Below are 19,971 nucleotides of genomic sequence, written 5' to 3' on the forward strand. Positions count from 1 at the left end.
ATCACCATGCCCGCCAGGCTCCAAATCGGTGATGGCAGTGATGGCACAAACTTCTAAAATTTCAGACTTTGGGCTGAAAGAACTTGCGATAATTCACCCCTCTCATTTTCCCAGACAGTGGTTTTAGTGGTGTTTTTCTTGTGCAACCCCTTCACACTGATCTCTCTCTCTCTCTCTCTCCTCTCTCCATGGTTAGGGGTCCCTGCCCTCGACAGCACTCAGACTTCTTTTCTCCCCCAAATCATATTGCTGCACCTCCCTCTGTCCATTATGTAGCCTCTTTTCTTTCTCTAGTTGTCCATATTTGTCTTCAGATCAATTTCTTGGGTGTTCAGAATGATTTGATATTTATCAAGCTGTGTTTGAGAGACAAGGCAAGCATAGGGTCCCCCTAGTACTCCGCCATCTTAACTCTATACAATCTTATTTAAATAACTTAAAAGAACAGTCAATGAAAGATTAAAAAGAAACACATTGCTCTATCCAAGGTTACTACTGATAAAGTTTTAGTGTGTTTACTTCTTGAATTATTTTAAATTTGGAAATTCTTTAATAATTAATTTTTTTTGCTAAAATCTCTTGGATACCTTTCGGTAAATATTTAAGGTATTTTCCTATTTTGAACTCATTGAAGACATAGAACAGATAAATAAGCTTGATAAGATATAAATAATTCATTTTTATTGATATAATAATGGACCTCATTGCTTCAGGTTGTGGAATGCACTTGCATGTATTTTTTCAATGGGTCTTAAATGGTAGTAAAAATAATCTTAATAGGCAAAGTAAAAGACAGGCAAATGATAAAACAAACCCTGCTTTTTAACTGCAAAGTGATAATGGGCTTGATGCAACTAATTGAGCCCCCTGAAATGTGACTCAGTGGCAGCCTATCTATTAGCAAATTTTAGTTAGGTAAGTCATTTCTTTGTCTATTTGTGCAAACTAAATAATAATAATAATAATAATAATAATAATAATAGTGTGGAACACTGCATTTTAAACAGCTGTTATGTGGCGCCTGGGTGGCTCAATCAATTAAGCGTCCAACTCTTGATTTTGGCTTAGGTCATGATCTCACAGTCATGGGATCAAGCTTCACATTGGGCTCCATGCTGAATATGGAGCCTGTTTAAGATTCTCCCTCTCTGTCTGCCCCTCTCCCCTGCTAACACTTTCTAAATAAATAAATAAATAAATAAATAAATAAATAAATATTAAAATTTTTAAAAATATATAAGAAGAAATAAACAGCTGTTAATACCTGCATCAACCACACTTAGAAAAGGCTCAGGAACTTTCTCCATATATTATTATATTGTTGTGCTGCAAGTGACAATGAAATCTGTGAGTTACTGAAACTCCCAAAAGCAAATATGATAGAAAATTATGTTTCATAGGGCAAAAATGGCATGTTCATTTAGCTCTTTAAATATTAGCATAATGATATGTATATGAAAATTTTCACTTTTTATAATTCTAAGCAATGAGGAAGAAAAATCCAACCAAACAGCACATCAAATGTATCCCTCTGTTCCTCTGTTACCTTCATAATGGTAGTTATTGAGCAGGCTGAGTTAGTAAAAAAACTAGACATCTTGATTCTATATAGAATGCTGTGTATAGCATAGGCAAGTGGGAAATATGTTCAATATGTATGTCAACAGTCTAGGGTTCTAGGAAGCAGGAAGATTACAACTATAAAACAGAGATGAAAATATCATTTAATTACTTAATCTTTCATTCAATGCTTCATAATCATTTATGAACAAGAGTGACTATTCAAAATTCATTTCCCATTCCCAGTTTAAAACCTATCATGGATTTGTGCTCTCTTCATAATAAAAACGAAACCCTTAAACAGGCTATAAAGGCCTTTCCCTACATCAAGGCTCTTGCTGTCCTTGTACTTGTATATGTGTACATCTCATCGTCTAAGATTTCCTCAAAAATCACCTTTCATGATTAGGGAGGTATTTTGCCTTTATGTTTTTCTTCATGCTGTTCCTACATTTTTTCCTTTTTATCTAGAATCTAGGCAGTCTTTCTAGATCTGTCACTGTTTCTGACTCAAATAAAGCATTAACTTTTTGAACAGTTTTCAACTCTCTGCCGTCATACTGCACCCTCTTTCTATACTGTCTGGATTGGAAAAGTGAACCTACCTGACTGGTGAAACTTTTGCCACCAGCTTCCAGCTCTGAACTAGACCCCATTCTGCTCCGTCCTCACAGAGATAATGCTGGGGCTAGATGAGCAATCGTGAAACTCTTTAGAAACAATGAACTCAAGGCTAAAAATGGTCTTGTACTCAAAGCAGTAATAGAAATCATCTTAAGGCTTTCTTAAGGTCTCCTCCTTAGCCACGTTTACTTTGATTTTGCTCTCAGACTTCTCTTTCGTAGCTAAAACCCCTTTTTGTCCTCCCTCGGTGGAACACTTACATTGTGAAATTGCAAAATAGCTCTCAGTATTGATTTCCAAAGGAAAATTTAGGTTAACATAGAATAACGGCATTATTAAACTAATAAAGAATCGATGAACAGATGTTAGAATAAATGGAATTACAATACACAGTTCGAAAAACTATAATTTGAGTAAAACTATATTTTTAAAATACAAAAAGAAGAAAGAAAGGGAAAGAAAAGAAAGAAGGATGAAAAAAAGAAAGAAGGAAGAAACAGGAGCAAGTACAATTTTCAAGTAGAAAAAGATGCCACGGATTTCCCTTTTCCCTCCTTATTGTCACACTCAGAACCTGTCCTTCTCAACAGAAATAACAGAATTTAAAATACAAATGATTTATAGGAAAGCTCGAGCACCAGTAAAACATAAACCCAAAAGACCTTAATCCTGAGAAAAACAAAATATTTCAGGCTTCCTTTTATGAGACTATTAATAGATAGCTCAGCCAACTGAAGAAAATCTCTGTCTGATTCCTGTGTCCCAAAAGAATCAGGGCCTGCTTTGTGACTTTCTGTATTGTAATATCTTGTCTTTCATTGTAGCTCAATTCAGATTTTTATTTTCTCATGAAACAGACAGAAATATGTGCGGGCATATGGAAGTGGCTGTGCTAATAATTTCAATGTAGATTTATGTAAATGAATTATTGTTGAATACTATTGGAGCTGGGTGTTTAAGGAGCACTCTAAAGCCGTCCTTGTGGAGTAAACATTTTTAACTTCTAAGGCAGCACCTGGAGGACCGTGTGAATTTGATCTTCTGAAAAAGGATGCGAACATCCATTTTGAGTAAAACCAGAATTTTAAAAAGCATTCTGTAGGTAACACAATTATAATTTAAAAAATATTCTGTAGCAATACTGGATGACATGAAATACTGTTTTTCTTTTTTTCTTGGCATTTTTTTTCTTTCACATAAGTAACACTGCTGCCCAACCTAGTAATTCTTAGAGCAACGGGGAGGCTTTAATTGATTCTTGCCTTCAAAAGGAAGGATAAAATGTGTGGATGATATCATTACAACCCAAACGACTTTTTAAGTGGCTTCTGGGTCAAAGGCATAAGCCATTTCAGATGCTTTAGGCCAACAAGACATGTATGCATCTGAAGAGCATCCTAAAATGTAGTTACATAATAAAATGTGTTCTATACAAAGACTTGATTTCAAAGGCCATCCTGTGTTTCCAAAGTTTATTGATATTTTTATCACCACTTCATTTATATAACATAGAGATCATTTCTAGCAATTTTCTACCCTGACCCCATGAAAATATTTTAGTATATATTTTAAATCTGACAAATACACATTCAGCATTAGCTAATTTTAGTCAATAAAGAGTTAAGTTTCAAATTATAACCTCAGTAGATCAGTATATAATGGCCTAGAATTTAAATACCATGTAAGAACCGAGGCATAATTATGAAGCAGATTTCTAATATTATCTCAGGAATTACAAGCATGTTAAATGAGTCATTAAATTAGACACAGAGAAATAGAGATATAAATATTGAAGCAATAATTTCTTCTGCAGACTTGTCAAATGAGCATCCCTACAGAACAGATTTCTATCACTAGTGCTCCATCATTGTCTCTAGGGCTGTGGATCCTGCCTAACACTGGTTTTCCTAGTTAAGCCTTATTTTTTTATCACTTACTACAATCAAAAAAGAAATACTTAATATCAAAAGTATAATTTAAGTCTTCTGAAGCAATTGGATAGACAATTTATATTTCAGCTTATGGTTGAGATTTAACGTGCATATTGGTAGTGAACATGCCAACAGGAATATTATATGATATAAACCAATATATAATTTGATTTTTTTAATATATAAACCAATATATATTATATAAAACCAATATATAATTTGGTTTTCCGAAAAATTGTCAGAATTCGTATACTTATTAGCTCTTACTCAGAAATTAATATTTCATGTTTTACAACATCAAGGTGAGATAGTGTATATCTTACTACTATCTCCATAAACTTCTGAGTTCAAGGAATTAAATCTTGAGATTACAACTTGCGTATCACTTTTTTAAAAATTCAGTTTTTAAAAGGTGTTTTGCAAATAGCAATTATTAATATTATTCTCTGCCACATATTCCTCTTATTTTTATGATTACAATAAAGACAACCTATTTAGAGTATATAATATAGTATAACATACTAAAAGATAGAGTTCTATAGCTCATAATTCAAGGTGATTTCAGAAATAAGAGAGCACGTACTATGGAATTAGTTTCACTGGTTAGATGGTCCTCAATGTGGGCTTCAGGGAATGGTTATAATGATAGCATGGTAACAAATATTCACTTACTTTAACATTTACAAAGCACTTTCCTATACATTATATTCAAAAAATTTCATGACATTTAACATGTATTATCTGAATTTACTGCTTAGAAAACCTAGGCTCAGACAAATTGAGACCCATTCAAGGTCACACTGCTAACAATTGCCAGTCAATATTTTAACTCATTACTTAGGACATTAAAACCATATTCTATATGCTACAGTAACTTGCCTCCAATTTAAATATGATAGGATATATAATACATCATTTACATTATACCTATTATCTATATAAAATAAATATTACTAAAAAGGCTTTGAGGTATAGTAGTTGGGGAGATAGAAACATGAAACGTATAAGGGTCATTGCAAACTTGTACATTTGTATTTTAAGTGTTTGCATTAAAACCTTCATTCTATTTTTCTGTTTATCACGTTTTGCTCTCAATATAAGACACAGAGAATGAAGGACATTATCATCGACAGTTTCTAGATAAATATCAGGGCTATTAAATTGCTTTTCAAATATATTCATTAATGATTCTACTTAATTTCATAGCTATGTCTGTGTTTTCATTTAAAATGGAATTGAATGAAAGTATTTGAATGTCAATCTAGCACACATTAATTGAAACCTGAGGGATTAAACAATATGTTGGGTTTTTTTTTTTTTAATTTGTTTTTTAACACTTATTTATTTTTGAGACAGAGAGAGAGCATGAACAGGGGAGGGTCAGAGGAAGAGGGAGGCATAGAATCTGAAACAGGCTCCAGGCTCTGAGCTGTCAGCACAGAGCCCGACGTGGGGCTCGAACCCACAGACCGCGAGATGATGACCAGAGCCGAAGTTGGACGCTTAACCAACTGAGCCACCTAGGCGCCCCAACAATATGTTGTTCTTTAAGAGAAAGGAAAGGAGTGGGAGTTGGAGGGAAACTATATGATCTTCATGATGAGTTGGCATTTTGCTTGTGTGAGAAGCAATGATGTATACGGTCAAGAGCACAGCCTCTGGTATAAGAATGTATGTGCCACTTGTTAGCTATGGGAACTGTGACCCTTCTCTTAAACTCTTTGACTTAATTTCCTTACTTAGAAAATAGGCAAGGTAATATGAATAGCTCAGGGAGTTATAGTGAAAAGTATACCGTGCATTCAGGTGAATTTAGAACAAGTTTTGGTACATATTAGGCACTCTGTAAGTATCAGCTATTGATGGCATGTGTATTTTACTTTGTGTATAAATTGCAGTTACAAGTATGAAATGTCTAAACTTTATTGTTTTACCTGGCTAATGCTATCATCGTATCGATATAAACAAATTGCATGTCACAAGAGCATTTGCTGCAAATTGCAAAAGTAGGCATACATTGTCTGGGATAGCAAACTCCTGGGTATAACTCCTCATATTCTGTTGCCACATAGTCACTAGTATAGATTAGGTCTACTGCTTGTTTTTAACAGGCACTACAGTACCATTTTGGATTATTTAGCTTATTGACTGAAGAACAACTAGAAATTTTATGTAATATCTTGATTCCACTCTTTCTTGCCTTGTTTTTAATGAGATAGACTCTACAAGTATCTTTCATTAGTCCAGAATTCTGAACAAGAAAAACTGTAAGCTGTTGCAATGGACTTCTAAAATAAAATGTATTCTACATGTGTGTAAATGTAACATACAAAAAATAATTTTAATTTTTTTAATGCTTCTTTATTTTTGAGACAGAGAGAGACAGAGTGTGAGCGGGAGAGGGGCATAGAGAGAAGGAAGACACAGAATCAAAAGCAGGCTCCAGGCTCTGAGCCAGCAGCACAGAGCAGGACACGGGGCTCGAACTCACAAATTGTGAGATCATGACTTGAGCCAAAGTCGGACACTTAACCGACTGAGCCACCCAGATGCCCCACAAAGATAATTTTAAATTAACACGTGGCCCCACTGACTGCTTGTCATGCACAAGTGCCTTATGTACACTGCCTTTATAAAATTCTACAAAGGATGTATTATTATCTCTACTCTTTTCATGGCTAAGCAAAATAAATTTCAAAAGATAAAGGGATTTCCCTAAAGCAAGAGCTAGAAAACTGAGGATTTGGGATTTCAACTGTGCTCCTTCACCTCTCCTTTGAAAGATAACACTGAATAGTCTTTATGTATTGGGAAAAATTTGGTGAGAACTGGGGCAATTGTAGAAATTATAAGCAAAACTGGAGGAAAATGCAAGGGTTTAGCATGAATTTGGGGGGAATAAGAATCCATAATATACAAAGCTTTAAAATGTATCTTTTATTTCCCATATTTTTAAAATTCCACATTAAAATATTTTAAAATGTACTTTTTAACTTGTTACATTTTTGGAGTAGCACTCCTTGCTTTTGATACTTATTAAATTTAATAATCTTGTATAAACATAATTGTTTTTGGACTAGGTTTTAGGCTTTTGCTTCAATAGGTATTCCATGTTTAAAAATTTTGTATATCTTGGTCATTCTGAGAAATATATTATGACTTTAAATCTAAGTTACATAAATATGCATAGACACTTAAGATACTGACAGAAACTTTATCAAGATATATTACAATATTATATATAATGTAAATAAGGTATATCATATGTATGAATTTATATTTCTATTTTAAGTATTAGCTATCATGTTGACCATCACCTTAAGAGTACACAAACTTGATTATCTAGGGATGGTTTATTTTCATAGTTGATAGCTTCAGTTATCTTTATCCCTAAATGACTATATTCACAGCTTAAAAATGATTTGGAAAAAATGAAATATAAATAAAAACTGGGTTTGGCATTTCAACCTGGATACTTGTTTATTACAATTATTTTGTAAATAGTTTTACAGGAAACACATTTTTTATTCTTTTTCAACCATAGAACTAAATTGAATCAAACCACTATGTGACTGAGTCTATTACTATACTCAGATGCCAAATTTTGTGTGCTAATTTCCTTTTTTGTATTATGTATTTATACATCACATTTTTGTTGGTTGGAACTGAGTGTAAAAGTTAAGATGTAAATATTTGCTAAATTGTTACTTTGGACTTAGATTACTAGATTTTAAAAAATTCTGTGTAATTTTTCTCTTCAGCAAATGGTGTTGGGAAAACTGGACAGTGACATGCAGAAGAATGAACCTGAACCTGGGGCGCCTGGGTGGCTTGGTCGGTTGGGAGTCCGACTTCGGCTCAGGTCATGATCTCATGGTCCGTGAGTTCGAGACCCGCATCGGGCTCTGTGCTGACAGGTCGGAGCCTGGAGCCTGTTTCGGATTCTGTGTCTCCCTCTCTCTTTGCCCCTCCCCTGTTCATGCTCTGTCTCTCTCTGTCTCAAAAATAAATAAACGTTTAAAAAAAAAGAAAAAAAAAAGAATGAACCTGAACCACTTTCTTACACCATACATGAAAATAAATTCAAAATGGATGAAAGACCTAAATATAAGACAGGAAGCCATCAAAATCTTAGAGGAGAAAGCAGGCAGAAACCTCTTTGACCTCAGCTGCAGCAACTTCTTACTCAACATGTCTCCAGAGGCAAGGGAAACAAAAACAAAAATGAACCTTTGGGACATCATCAAGATAAAAAACTTCTGCATGGTGAGGGAAACAATCAACAAAACTAAAAGGCAACCGACGGAATGGGAGAAGATATTTGCAAACGACTTATCAGATAAAGGGTCAGTATCCCAAATCTATAAAGAACTTACCAAACTTAACACCCAACAAACAAAGAATCCAGTGAAAAAATGGGCAAAAGACATGAATAGACACTTTTCCAAAGAAGACATCCAGATGGCTAACAGACACATGAAATGATGTTCAACATCACTCACCAGGGAAATATAAATCAAAACCACAATTAGATATCCCCTCACACTTGTCAAAATGGCTAACATTAACAAATTGGGCAAGGACAGATGTTGGCACGGATGCAGAGAAAGAGGAACCCTTTTGCACTGCTGGTGGGAATGCAAACTGGTGTGGCCACTCTGGAAAACAGTATGGAGGTTCCTCAAAAAATTAAAAGTAGAACTACCCTATGACCCAACAATTGCACTATTAGGTATTTATCCAAAGGATACAGGTATGCTACTTCAAAGGGGCATATGCCCCCCCCAATGTTTATAATAGCGCTATCAACAATAGCCAAAGTATGGAAACAGCCCAAATGTCCAACGACAGATGAATGGATAAAGAAGATGTGTCATATATATAAATATATATAAATACATACACACACACAATAGAGTATTACTCAGCAATCAAAAAGAATGCAATCTTACCATTGCCAACAATGTGGATGGAACTAGAGTATATTATGCTAAGTGAAATTAGAGAAAGACAAATATCATAGGACTTCCCTCATATGTGGAATTTAAGATACAAAACAGATGAACATAAGGGAAGGGAAGCAAAACTAATATAAAAACAGGAAGGGGGACAAAACATAAGAGAGTCAAATATAGAGAACTGCAGGTTGCTGGAGGGGTTGTGGGTGGGGGGTGGGCTAAATAGGCAAAGGGCATTAGGGAGGACACTTGTTGGGTTGAGCACTGGGTGTTATACATCAGGGATGAATCACTGGATTCTACTCCCGAAATCATTACTGCACTACATGCTAACTAACTTGGGTTTAAATTATTTTAAAAATCTGTGTATTTTAAAAAGTATCACTATTATAAAAGTAAGCTTCTATATAAACATGTCTACACATATATATATCTTTTATATAGATATATTTTTATATGTATCTACACATACACATATGCAATTGCATACATTTTCCACATAAGGATACACTGATATTTATTTGTATCCAATTAATGCTTTTTTCCCCTTCTCCTTAGATTTTTGCTAATTACATGATTTGCTTGTTGATTTTTTTCCCGAGGAATAAACAAATGATCACAAACTCATGAAGACCAACAAAAATAGCAGGCAACGTTTAGACAGTCTTTGAAAAAATACCTCGATAATTTACATTTTTTAATCAATTGAACTAATTCATAAAAAATATTATTAAAATTAATGGCCAATTTAATAAACAACAAAGAACCTCAAGGTGACATTATCAAACAGTGCTACACAGTTGCCTCGACATTAGCTCATCATCATAAGACATGGAGTATCACAACAGAGGTCTGCACAATTAACCACTATCTTCCATGGCAATTTTGAGAAATTTGAGATTTACTGTTACTTTATCTTCCCCTCACTTATATTTTAACCTCAGCAATTCCCCACTGTCTGGTGAACCATGTTTTCCTGTCCAACAAGGTCTAGATCTCTGCTCAGTGGTTGGGGCCAATCTTCATCAAGTGATGTAACTCAGATCTAGAGGTAGTGGCTGCTCTCTATATCTGCTGTTGCTTTACAGAATGATCTGTACTTGTTATTTACCAATCCTTCGTTACTCTTTTTGACTAGATAATATTTCTTTATATTAAACTTCCTTATGTTTAAATTACTCTGTGGTTTCTTTTTTAAATTTTTTTTAATGTTTATTTATTTCTGAGACAGAGAGAGACAGAGCATGAACGGGGGAGGGTCAGAGAGGGAGACACAAAATCTGAAGCAGGCTCCAGGCTCTGAGCTGTCAGCACAGAGCCCAACGCGGGGATTGAACTCATAGACTGTGAGATCATGACCTGAGCCGGAGTCGGAAGCTCAACCAACTGAGCTACCCAGGCGCCCCATGGTTTCTGTCTCTTAATTGGACTCTGAATTATACAAACGACATTTCCCCTAACCATTATACTTAAGTGATTAAAATTTAACATATCTTTCTGATGGCAATTTTAAGCATGGACTAATAGAGAACTAAAATAAAACTATATAGGGTAATAAGCTATAACAATGAAATAGTCAAAAGTTGATGATAGCTTGCTTCAGCTAGTAGTCTGTTAGTGGAGAGTGGTCAGATTCTGAATGTAATCTGAAGGTCGAAAAAACACGATTCACTCAAGGATCAAATGTGAACTATTTCAAAAAGGAGGTTTCAAGGTTGACTCCAGGTCTTTGGCCTGAGCAACTAAAAAAATAATGTTACATTATCATAATGATGAAGACTATGTAAGAAGTAGGCTTGGAAGACAATATCTGGAGCTTATTTTTAACAAGTTAAGTTTTGGGGCGCCTGGGTGAGTCAGTCGGTTAAGTGTCCGTCTTCAGCTCAGGTCACGATCTAGCGGTCCGTGAGTTCGAGCCCCGCATCGGGCTCTGGGCTGATGGCTCAGAGCATGGAGCCTGCTTCCGATTCTGTGTCTCCCTCTCTCTCTGCCCCTCCCCCGTTCATGCTCTGTCTCTCTCTGTCTCAAAAATGAATAAACGTTAAAAAAAATTAAAAAAAAATAAAAGAAATAACAAGTTTTATTATTAAATATGCAAAGAAAATGTTGGACAGTTGAATTTATGAATCTAAGGTGGATATAAGTGAATATATAGATTTGAGATTCATTTTGGCACAGCCATAAAACAACAGTTCAGAAGACTGAGTTCTGGAACATTCCAACATTCAAAAGTAAAGAAGACATAAGAAACTAGAAAGTTAGCTGAAAATTGAATAAAGTCTTGACCCAGAAGCACCCAGAAGCATGCATGCCAAGGGATAAAACAGTGGTTGGCCCTATCAAATGCTATTGATGGGTCAAGTGATATGAGGACTAAGACCAGGTCATTGGCTTTGGCAATCTGAAGTCAGTGGTAAGCTGACAGGACCACTGTTAGTAGAACACTGAAGGCAAAAGACTCACTGAAAGGAGTTTAAGAGAGTAAGAGTAGGGTAACTGGGTAACAGATATAATCTCTTTTAAGAAGTTTTGCAGAGAAGGGAAGAGAAGGAATAGGGGTGGTGGCTCTAGAGAGGTGAGGGATTGACAGTGGGCTTTCTTTTTTCTGTTTTAATGGGATAGAATTATATACTTTGGGGAATATTTCATTAGAGAAGGGAAAATAAATGGTACATGAAAGGGAAAGAATAGAATAAGCACTATTCTTCAATTGTCAGGGGATATAAGTAAGCCTTATTGAATAAGATTAGGGGTTGTCCCTAGCTAAAGGCACTGAGTATATTTCCATAGTAGCAAATAGGTAGGGATAGGTTAAGATGTGGGTGGGTATGATGGTAAAAGCTGGACAGGTTCCCTTCTCATTACATTTAGTTTACTGGTAAAAGAAGAAATAAGTTCAACATCTGAGAATAGCTGAGTGTAGTAGAAATTGTAAGTTTGGAGAGATAGGACAAAGTATGTAACACTTTAGCAAGAGAGTGGGAGAGTACATAAACAAAGGAAATATGGGATGATACATTATGGACCCACTTCTGGTATACAAATCATCAAGTTAGAGTGGGGCCGGTCAGCAGTGTTATGAGTATGTGGTTTAAGTGTCACATTCGGTTACACTTATGCGGACTAGGTTGTATTTTTAAGAACTCAAAGTTGTGTGATTGAGGAACAAAGGGTTTATTGTAAGTATGAAGTCCAACGATGATGATGACTGATCATGAAATTCCAAGTGAGGAAGGAAAGAAGTGAAGGCATGATTGAGTGGAAGATCATGAAAAGTGGCTGGATCCTGGGGTCAATGTGCCTAGAGGTTTGGGGTAGTGTTAGAGCTGCAAAACCAGAGAGTGTGATCTGGAAATGGAGAGAGTGGTATTTGCAAATACAATGTTTGAAGTTGATTATGGAAAAATTGCAGTTTAATGATAATGAAAAAGCCTAGATTATATTGGTAAAAATTAGAAGATGAAAAAAGGTGGTAAAAAAATAATTGTAAGCAGGTGGAATTCTAGGTTATTGGAATGATCATCTCTGTGGATGATGTATGGTGATCCTTGAATACATAGAGACTAATTTACTGAGACAATTAAACAAAAATAATGCATGTGAAATCTTATTTTCATTTGCTGAGCTATTTGAGGGTTTCAGTTGCATATTGTTTTGATATATTTATTAACATATTCATAGGCTACAAATAAATGAGAAATAGTATTTTTAGAATGCACAGTAAAAAAGCAATTCTTTCTTTTCTGTTCATTGAATAACCAAATATTATTGATGAAAGTCAGGCAAAGTCCCTCCAGTAAAGATATAAATATATATCACACTTTGACAAATATTATTTCATCATAAAAGATCAGTGTATTAAATAAAAGGCTTTTTTTAATTTCATAAACTTATTTAAATAAATATTGAATGTATAGTAAACCAAGGATGTGCTATAAGGAAAAAATGCCAAAATAAGACAAGTTGGCAAATATTATGATTTATAACTCGGTTATTAGAATTCTTAACTCATTCTTAACCTGGTTATTACAATTTTGGATGTTTTCTGTATCTTAGTTCTACATTCTTAATATGTAAATATTGTAATTTTAAACCACAAGATGATTAATTTTTCCACTGTGCTACTATGTATGTTTTAGGCAATTTCACCAATACTTATTGGTCCAAAGGTCAAAAAAATTCTAGCTGAAGCCAACGTCCTAAGTACTTAGGTAATTTTCTCTGAATTGGATAATTTTCTAACATTAAAGCATTCTTTTGTTTCTTTATTTTGCTGGTGGGAAAATGGTCTATTCCTATCACTTTTATTAAAAAATGTAAAGTATTATAAAATTATGTGATTCTTATACAATGCTATGTTTATTATTAAATCCTTTAATAAATTATAAAGCATATTTAATATTGCTTTATTTTTTTAGTGTTATATACTTAAATAATGCCAGTATGAACCAAATTTAATATAGGAAAAGTCTGTATATACTACTGATAAAAACAATAGCGTTTTAGTTTTAAGTTCCAGCTAGCTTTAATAGCAAGTCAAATTAAATCTAAACCAAAGAATTTTATTAAGTATTTACTGTGTCAATTTGCTTGATGCTGTGAAATCCTTAAACCATGTAAAAGGAAGCATACAATTCATTGGTGGCATATGTCATTACATAGCTGTAGTGAGAAGTAGAAAAAAAAATCTCTGGGGAAGGATTTTAAGCCTTAAAATTAATGGAAAATATAAATAAACAGGCATTGTAACCTAAACATCTAAAATATATGTGTATTTTTAAAACATCACAATTACTTTATTTTTTTTTTTTTTAATTTTTTTTTCAACGTTTTTTATTTATTTTTGGGACAGAGAGAGACAGAGCATGAACGGGGGAGGGACAGAGAGAGAGGGAGACACAGAATCGGAAACAGGCTCCAGGCTCTGAGCCATCAGCCCAGAGCCCGACGCGGGGCTCGAACTCACGGACCGCGAGATCGTGACCTGGCTTAAGTCGGACGCTTAACCGACTGCGCCACCCAGGCGCCCCAACATCACAATTACTTTAAACAGAACAAAATCCAACAAAATTTGAAATTTTTTGCAAGTAAGGCGTGAAAAATTGTTAGTATCTTTGATATGTGTATAGTATTCACAAAGTTCAATAAAAGAACCATAAATATTTCCTAGTATAAACACTGGTAAGGGATAAGGAGGAAGAGGGTTGGGATCCAAGGGTTAAGTAGAGACTTTGCTTAACCTCAGAAGGTAGAAAACTGAGAAATGTCATTCTTCAGCTTGTAAGACAGATGAGAGAAGTGGCACTCTCTTTGAAAGGCAGCTTTAGATTTTAGTGAAGCAACTGTGAAGCTCTAAATATTGAAGATATGGGTGCTTTGTAATCAACAAGATGTGATTACAAACAACCAAGTGGCAGATTTCAGTATGTTTGTCCCATAAAAGCAAATCCCAAGGTGATATAACCCATTGGTTTTGGATTAGGGTGGGGATTACTAATAAGGTTAAGTTTTCATTTATAAGGCTAAATTAAATTAGAAACAAGAGGCTGAAGAAATTGTCACTTAGGCTAATGATTGGGCATAATATGATGCACAAATTAGAAGTGATTATATTAGCCAGGGTTCTCCAGAGAATAAAACCAGTAAAATAGATAGATAGATAGATAGATAGATAGATAGATAATATAGCTATAAATAGGTAAACAAATACATACATTCATATATACATTTGGAAGATTTATTCTGAGGGGTTGGCAAATGAAATTATGGATAATTGGAAATTATGGGTAAGTCCCACTTTACTACTGTCGGCAAGCTGGAGACATAGGAAGCTAGGGTTGTAGTTACAGTGCAATCCTGAAGGCCTGGAAACCAGGGAAGCCAATAGTATAAACCCCAGTTCGAATCTGAAGGCCTGAGAACCAGAGGTGTCAATATCTGAGGGCAGAAAAAGATGCCCTCAAACAGAGGGCAAACAGAGAACGCAAATTCATCCTTCCTACATCTATCGTTCTATTCAGGTCCTCAAAAGACTGGATGATATCTGCCCTTCTGGTGGGGACATTCTTCTTTACTCAGTCTACAGGTTCAGATCCTAATTTCTTCTGGAAACATCATCATAGACACACCCATAAATAATGTTTTAACAGTTATTAGGGCATCCCTTAGCCCAGCCAAGCTGTCTCATAAAATCAACCATCACAATAATATAGTATGTATGGTGTTAGGGAGATTTTTTAATTACTGAATAGGCCTAGTTCAGAAATTAGTCTCAGGGTCTCAATTTTAGCTTCAGTGAAATTCTACACCCTGTTACATCTTACTGATCCAAGCTGTTTGATAATAACCACTTGTCCCATCTTCCAGTAGATATGTAGGGTGCTGGTAACTTGAATATGACAACCACCTTCTGTGTCTTGACACTTAAAAAGCATTTATAAACAATTTTATTTTCCTATTCTCTAAGTTGCTGAGTACTGTATTAAGTATTCCAGTATACAGTAATTTTAATACATTTATTGTTAGCTAATTTGCAAACACTTTTTTGTATTTATTTTTAATTTTTTTTTACATGTATTTATTTTTGAGAGACAGAAACAGAGCACAAGTGGGGGAGGGGCAGAGAGAGAAGGAGACACAAAATGAAGCAGGCTCCGAGCTGTCAGCACAGAGCCCCACGTGGGCCTCGAACCCACAAACTGTGAGATCATGACCTGAGCTGAAATCAGATGCTCAACCGACTGAGCCACCCAGGCGCCCCTAATTTGCAAACACTTTTAATTGAGTATCATCAAGTATAGTTCAATAGTCTTTTACCACTCTGTAATATTTTAGAATATTATAGTGTAAATTATTTGTATTTAGTTTCAGTTGTCTTTTAATTGTCCAAATATGTCTTAGGTAAGGGATTAAGCTTGAAATATATTCTTCATTTTCTTTCTCTGGAAGCTATGTTTAAATTTTAACAGAGCAGAGAGAAACTTGCTCCCAATAACGTTAGAAAAGTAATTTCACAGTATGACGCGTTGGTATTTTCAGAATTGATTTAGATTCTATAATTCAGTTACTAGGACCTTCAGTCTTGAATCAGTCCCTACTAGTGCTGCCTTTGACCATCATAGATTCCAGGTAGTCTGCCAAGTTTAATGTTTCATCATAAATCTCTATCTTGTTAATTCACATGGCTGACCTTGTTCTTTCTCAAAATATTATGGGCTATCCTCACCCCTCATGTTTAGCCTCGGACTTCAGCATGTTAATTTTCATCTTTTAAAATGTTCCTACTCATCTAGATAAACAAAGATTTTAGGCTACTGTTTTAAATTCTTGCTGCAATTTATTACAGTTCCAAGCAATTCCTTGAATCATTCATGCTAAGGAGGTTTGCTGTCAGACTGACAGCTGGATTTGTAATCTCAATAGAGGTAAACTATCAGAAATATGCCATTAGCTTCTCTTTCAATCCATTTTAAATGAAAGTACAGAAGGAAAGGGGGGATTTTAATTCTCACACAGACACACACACACACACACACACACACAATAAGTGAAGTAGATCTTAAATGGTTTGTAATAGTTTTTGTTAACCACTGATTACCAAAATCCAATTGCAATCTTCTCAGTGATTATAAGGACCAAAATGTTCAAGAATTCTATTTGCTATAAATGCCACAGGGAAATGGTTACATGAATGAGCAGGAACATAAAGCAGCTGACAGCTATTTTGTGACTGAATTGACTATAATGTCAATCAAAATATTCTGCATCCAAGTAGAAAAACTAGTCTTAAGCGCCAGTAGGTATTTTAGGGTTGATTTATCTTGTATCGGTTTTCTATAGCCAGGAAATTCCATAAGTAGACATTAATTCTTTTAGTTCAAGTAATATATTCTGGAGTCCCTATTTGATTGTTAATGCTATAATCAGTCATCACAACTTTAGATTAAATCTGTCAACTGGATAGTCACCAAGATGGAAATGGAAAGCAGCCTAGTTGAATTTTGTGCAGATTTCACAGGGAGAAGGAAGAACTCTAGCATATGGGTAGGGTTTTCTCTGCGAGTACACACATGTTTGAGACCTGATTCTGATCAATGCAAAGATACAGGAGTCACTAAATATCTTGATGAAGCCTTTAATGTAATACTCTTCATTTTAACCCAACTTTACTCCCTTTGCATTCTAGTGTTCAGACTCAGTCTTTGAAGTGTTTTGGACTTTAGGACCATTCTTGACTCTACTATACTGACCCTAAATACTTTTCAATTATTTCAACTTGAAGTCAAAATGGTTGCTTTGAGTAAACCCACTGAATTAATCCACCTGCTGAGATCCAACACAATGACCAACCCAGTCAGCTCCAGTAGGAGCAAATCTCTTCTGACCTACAATCATGGGTAATAATAGGCATGTTTCTATCTTTCATGTATATGAATTAAATATACAAGTAAATTAATTAAATTATATAAATGACCTAAATAAAGCATTATATATCCAGACATGATAAATGAAGCAAACATAAATAATATACAAGTTTCTTGGGTTAGAAAACATTTTTTTAATGTTTAATCATTTTTGAGAGAGAGAGAGAGAGAGAGAGAGACAAAGAGAGACAGAGAGAGGTGGAGACGCACAGAGAGAGGGAGATACAGAATTGGAAGCAGGCTCCAGGCTCTGAGCTGTCAGCACAGAGCCCGACACGGGGCTCTAACCCACTCACTGTGAGATCATGACCTGAGCCAAAGTCAGACACTTAACCAATTGAGCCACCTAAGTGCCCCAGAAAACATTTTAAACAAACATTAATAAAAGTAAAACTTCCTATTTATCTATCTTCATCTTTTCATAAAATAGTCAAGGATGAACAACAAAATGACAATAAATTTTCTTTGGGTGGTGAGATTATAGTTGAATCTAAGATTTACTGTTTCTAGAAATCTTTGTTATTGTCCTAATTTTCTATTTTCCATAACTTCATTGATTACATTTATCTCCCCCCAACACACACATGCATAATCAAATGCTGTCAAATGAAAGGGTATGACTACACCTCAAGTAGACGGGTATGCCATAAGAGAAGAGATCTAAATAAAACTTTCTAGGGAAAATCTTAGAAGCGGAGGAGTAGTATAAAGCACTACAATACCCACAGTTCTCAGTGTTCCACACTTTAAATTATGTATAGATAGGCTGCATGCTCAGTGGTCAACATTACAATTGAGAAGTAACCTGCACACATTACATTCTGCACATAATGTTGCTTAAGAAACCTTCAATCTCAGTGGCTTAAAATTATATCCTTTGTTTAACTTATAAAGTTCAGGTAGACAATTTACCTAGGTTTGGCCAGGTAACTTTTCTGGTCATGTTTGGGATCACTCACATGTCTGGTACTTAGCTGGGTATCATTTAGGAAAACAGAGGTAATTGGGCCACGCATTTATTTTCTTCCAGTAGCCTACTTTGGAAATAACCTTTTGTTAGAGATGAGAAAGTTCAAAATCAGCAAATGGACATGTGAAAGAGTTTCCACATTTCTTACAGTATCATATTTACAATGATTCCCATGAACAAAGGTAGTCACATGATTTACTGCAAAGTCAGAGAAGCAGGACTCTGTACAGTTATCTGGCAAAGAGCGCCTATAATTGGGGCCATAAACATCAATCTAACATAGATTATCTATGTAGCAATGCACATTTCATAATCTTGGAACTGGCCTTATTAAAAGAAGCCAGACTTCAAAAACTTAGTGAAAATGTTAAAAATGCTATGCTGATTAAAGGGGAAAATGCAAATTTACTGGTGACACAAGTACTTAGAGATGTGTATGCATTGACAAAACCATATGGCATTCTGTATAAAAAGAAAAACATTACAAGACCATGTGAGGATCAGACATCATTGGAATTATTTTAAAAGAAGTCAGATTGGTCTTTATTTATGTTTGGCTCCCATAATAAGAAGTAGCCAAATAATCTAGTAATAGGTCGTATGTATGACTACCATGTGCTGGATATGATCGAATTAGGTACTGAGAAGTTTGTCTCTCTAAAAGACATCAAGAATAGTAAATGTTCTGAGAGAACAAAACCCATGTTACTATTTGCTGGTTATGATTTTGATGTAACAGAAGACTACAGAAGGCTAAAAAATCTTCTTATTGATCTCTTCAGAGGCCCCACAGTATCAAATATCCGCCTGGCTGGTTTAGAGTATGTTCTGCACTTCACCGCACTGAATGGGAAGATTTACTTTCGAGGCTACAAGTTGCTGTTGAAGAAGTCTGGTTGTAAAACACCAAGGATTGAATTGGAAGAGACGGGGCCCTCATTGGATCTGGTTCTGAGGAGGACATATCTGGCATCAGATGATCTTTACAAATTATCTATGAAAATGCCAAAAGCCCTCAAGCCAAAGAAGAAGACAAATGTCTCCCATGACACTTTTGGCACAACTTATGGAAGGATTCATATGCAAAAGCAAGACCTAAGCAAACTACAAACCAGGGAAATGAAGGGGTTGAAGAAGCGACCTGCAGAAAAGATAACAGAAGACCAGGAGAAAAAATCAAAGAGAATTGAAAACAATTGATGGAAGTAGCTAAAACAAAAACAAAAACAAAAAATAAAAAACAAAAACAAACAAACAAAAACCCTCTATTCCTCATGCTAGCTCAGATGTGCTAAGTCAGGTCTAAGTGACTAAAAAAGTGTAGTTAATGAGCCTCCAGTCTTATAAATTTGTGTCTCTTCTGCCCACCTTTGGTCCATGGGCACTCATTAAGTATCTCTGGAGGCTCTTATTTGTGACAGGTCATTGACTTCTCCACAGTGATGTCTGAGAAAGACCCCATGAAGCTGGGTCACATGGGAAGTAAAGTCTTTAACACCATGTCC

General features: G+C 35.1%; 1 pseudogene; it reads left to right on the plus strand.

Moving 5' to 3' along the window:
* The window catches only part of LOC102960978, a 117,218-nt pseudogene extending 97,552 nt beyond the window's left edge, over positions 1-19,666 (plus strand).
* The last annotated feature ends 305 nt before the right edge of the window (positions 19,667-19,971 follow it).

Source organism: Panthera tigris, chromosome D4 (genome assembly GCF_018350195.1).
Source record: "Panthera tigris isolate Pti1 chromosome D4, P.tigris_Pti1_mat1.1, whole genome shotgun sequence".
Classification (NCBI taxonomy): domain Eukaryota; kingdom Metazoa; phylum Chordata; class Mammalia; order Carnivora; family Felidae; genus Panthera; species Panthera tigris.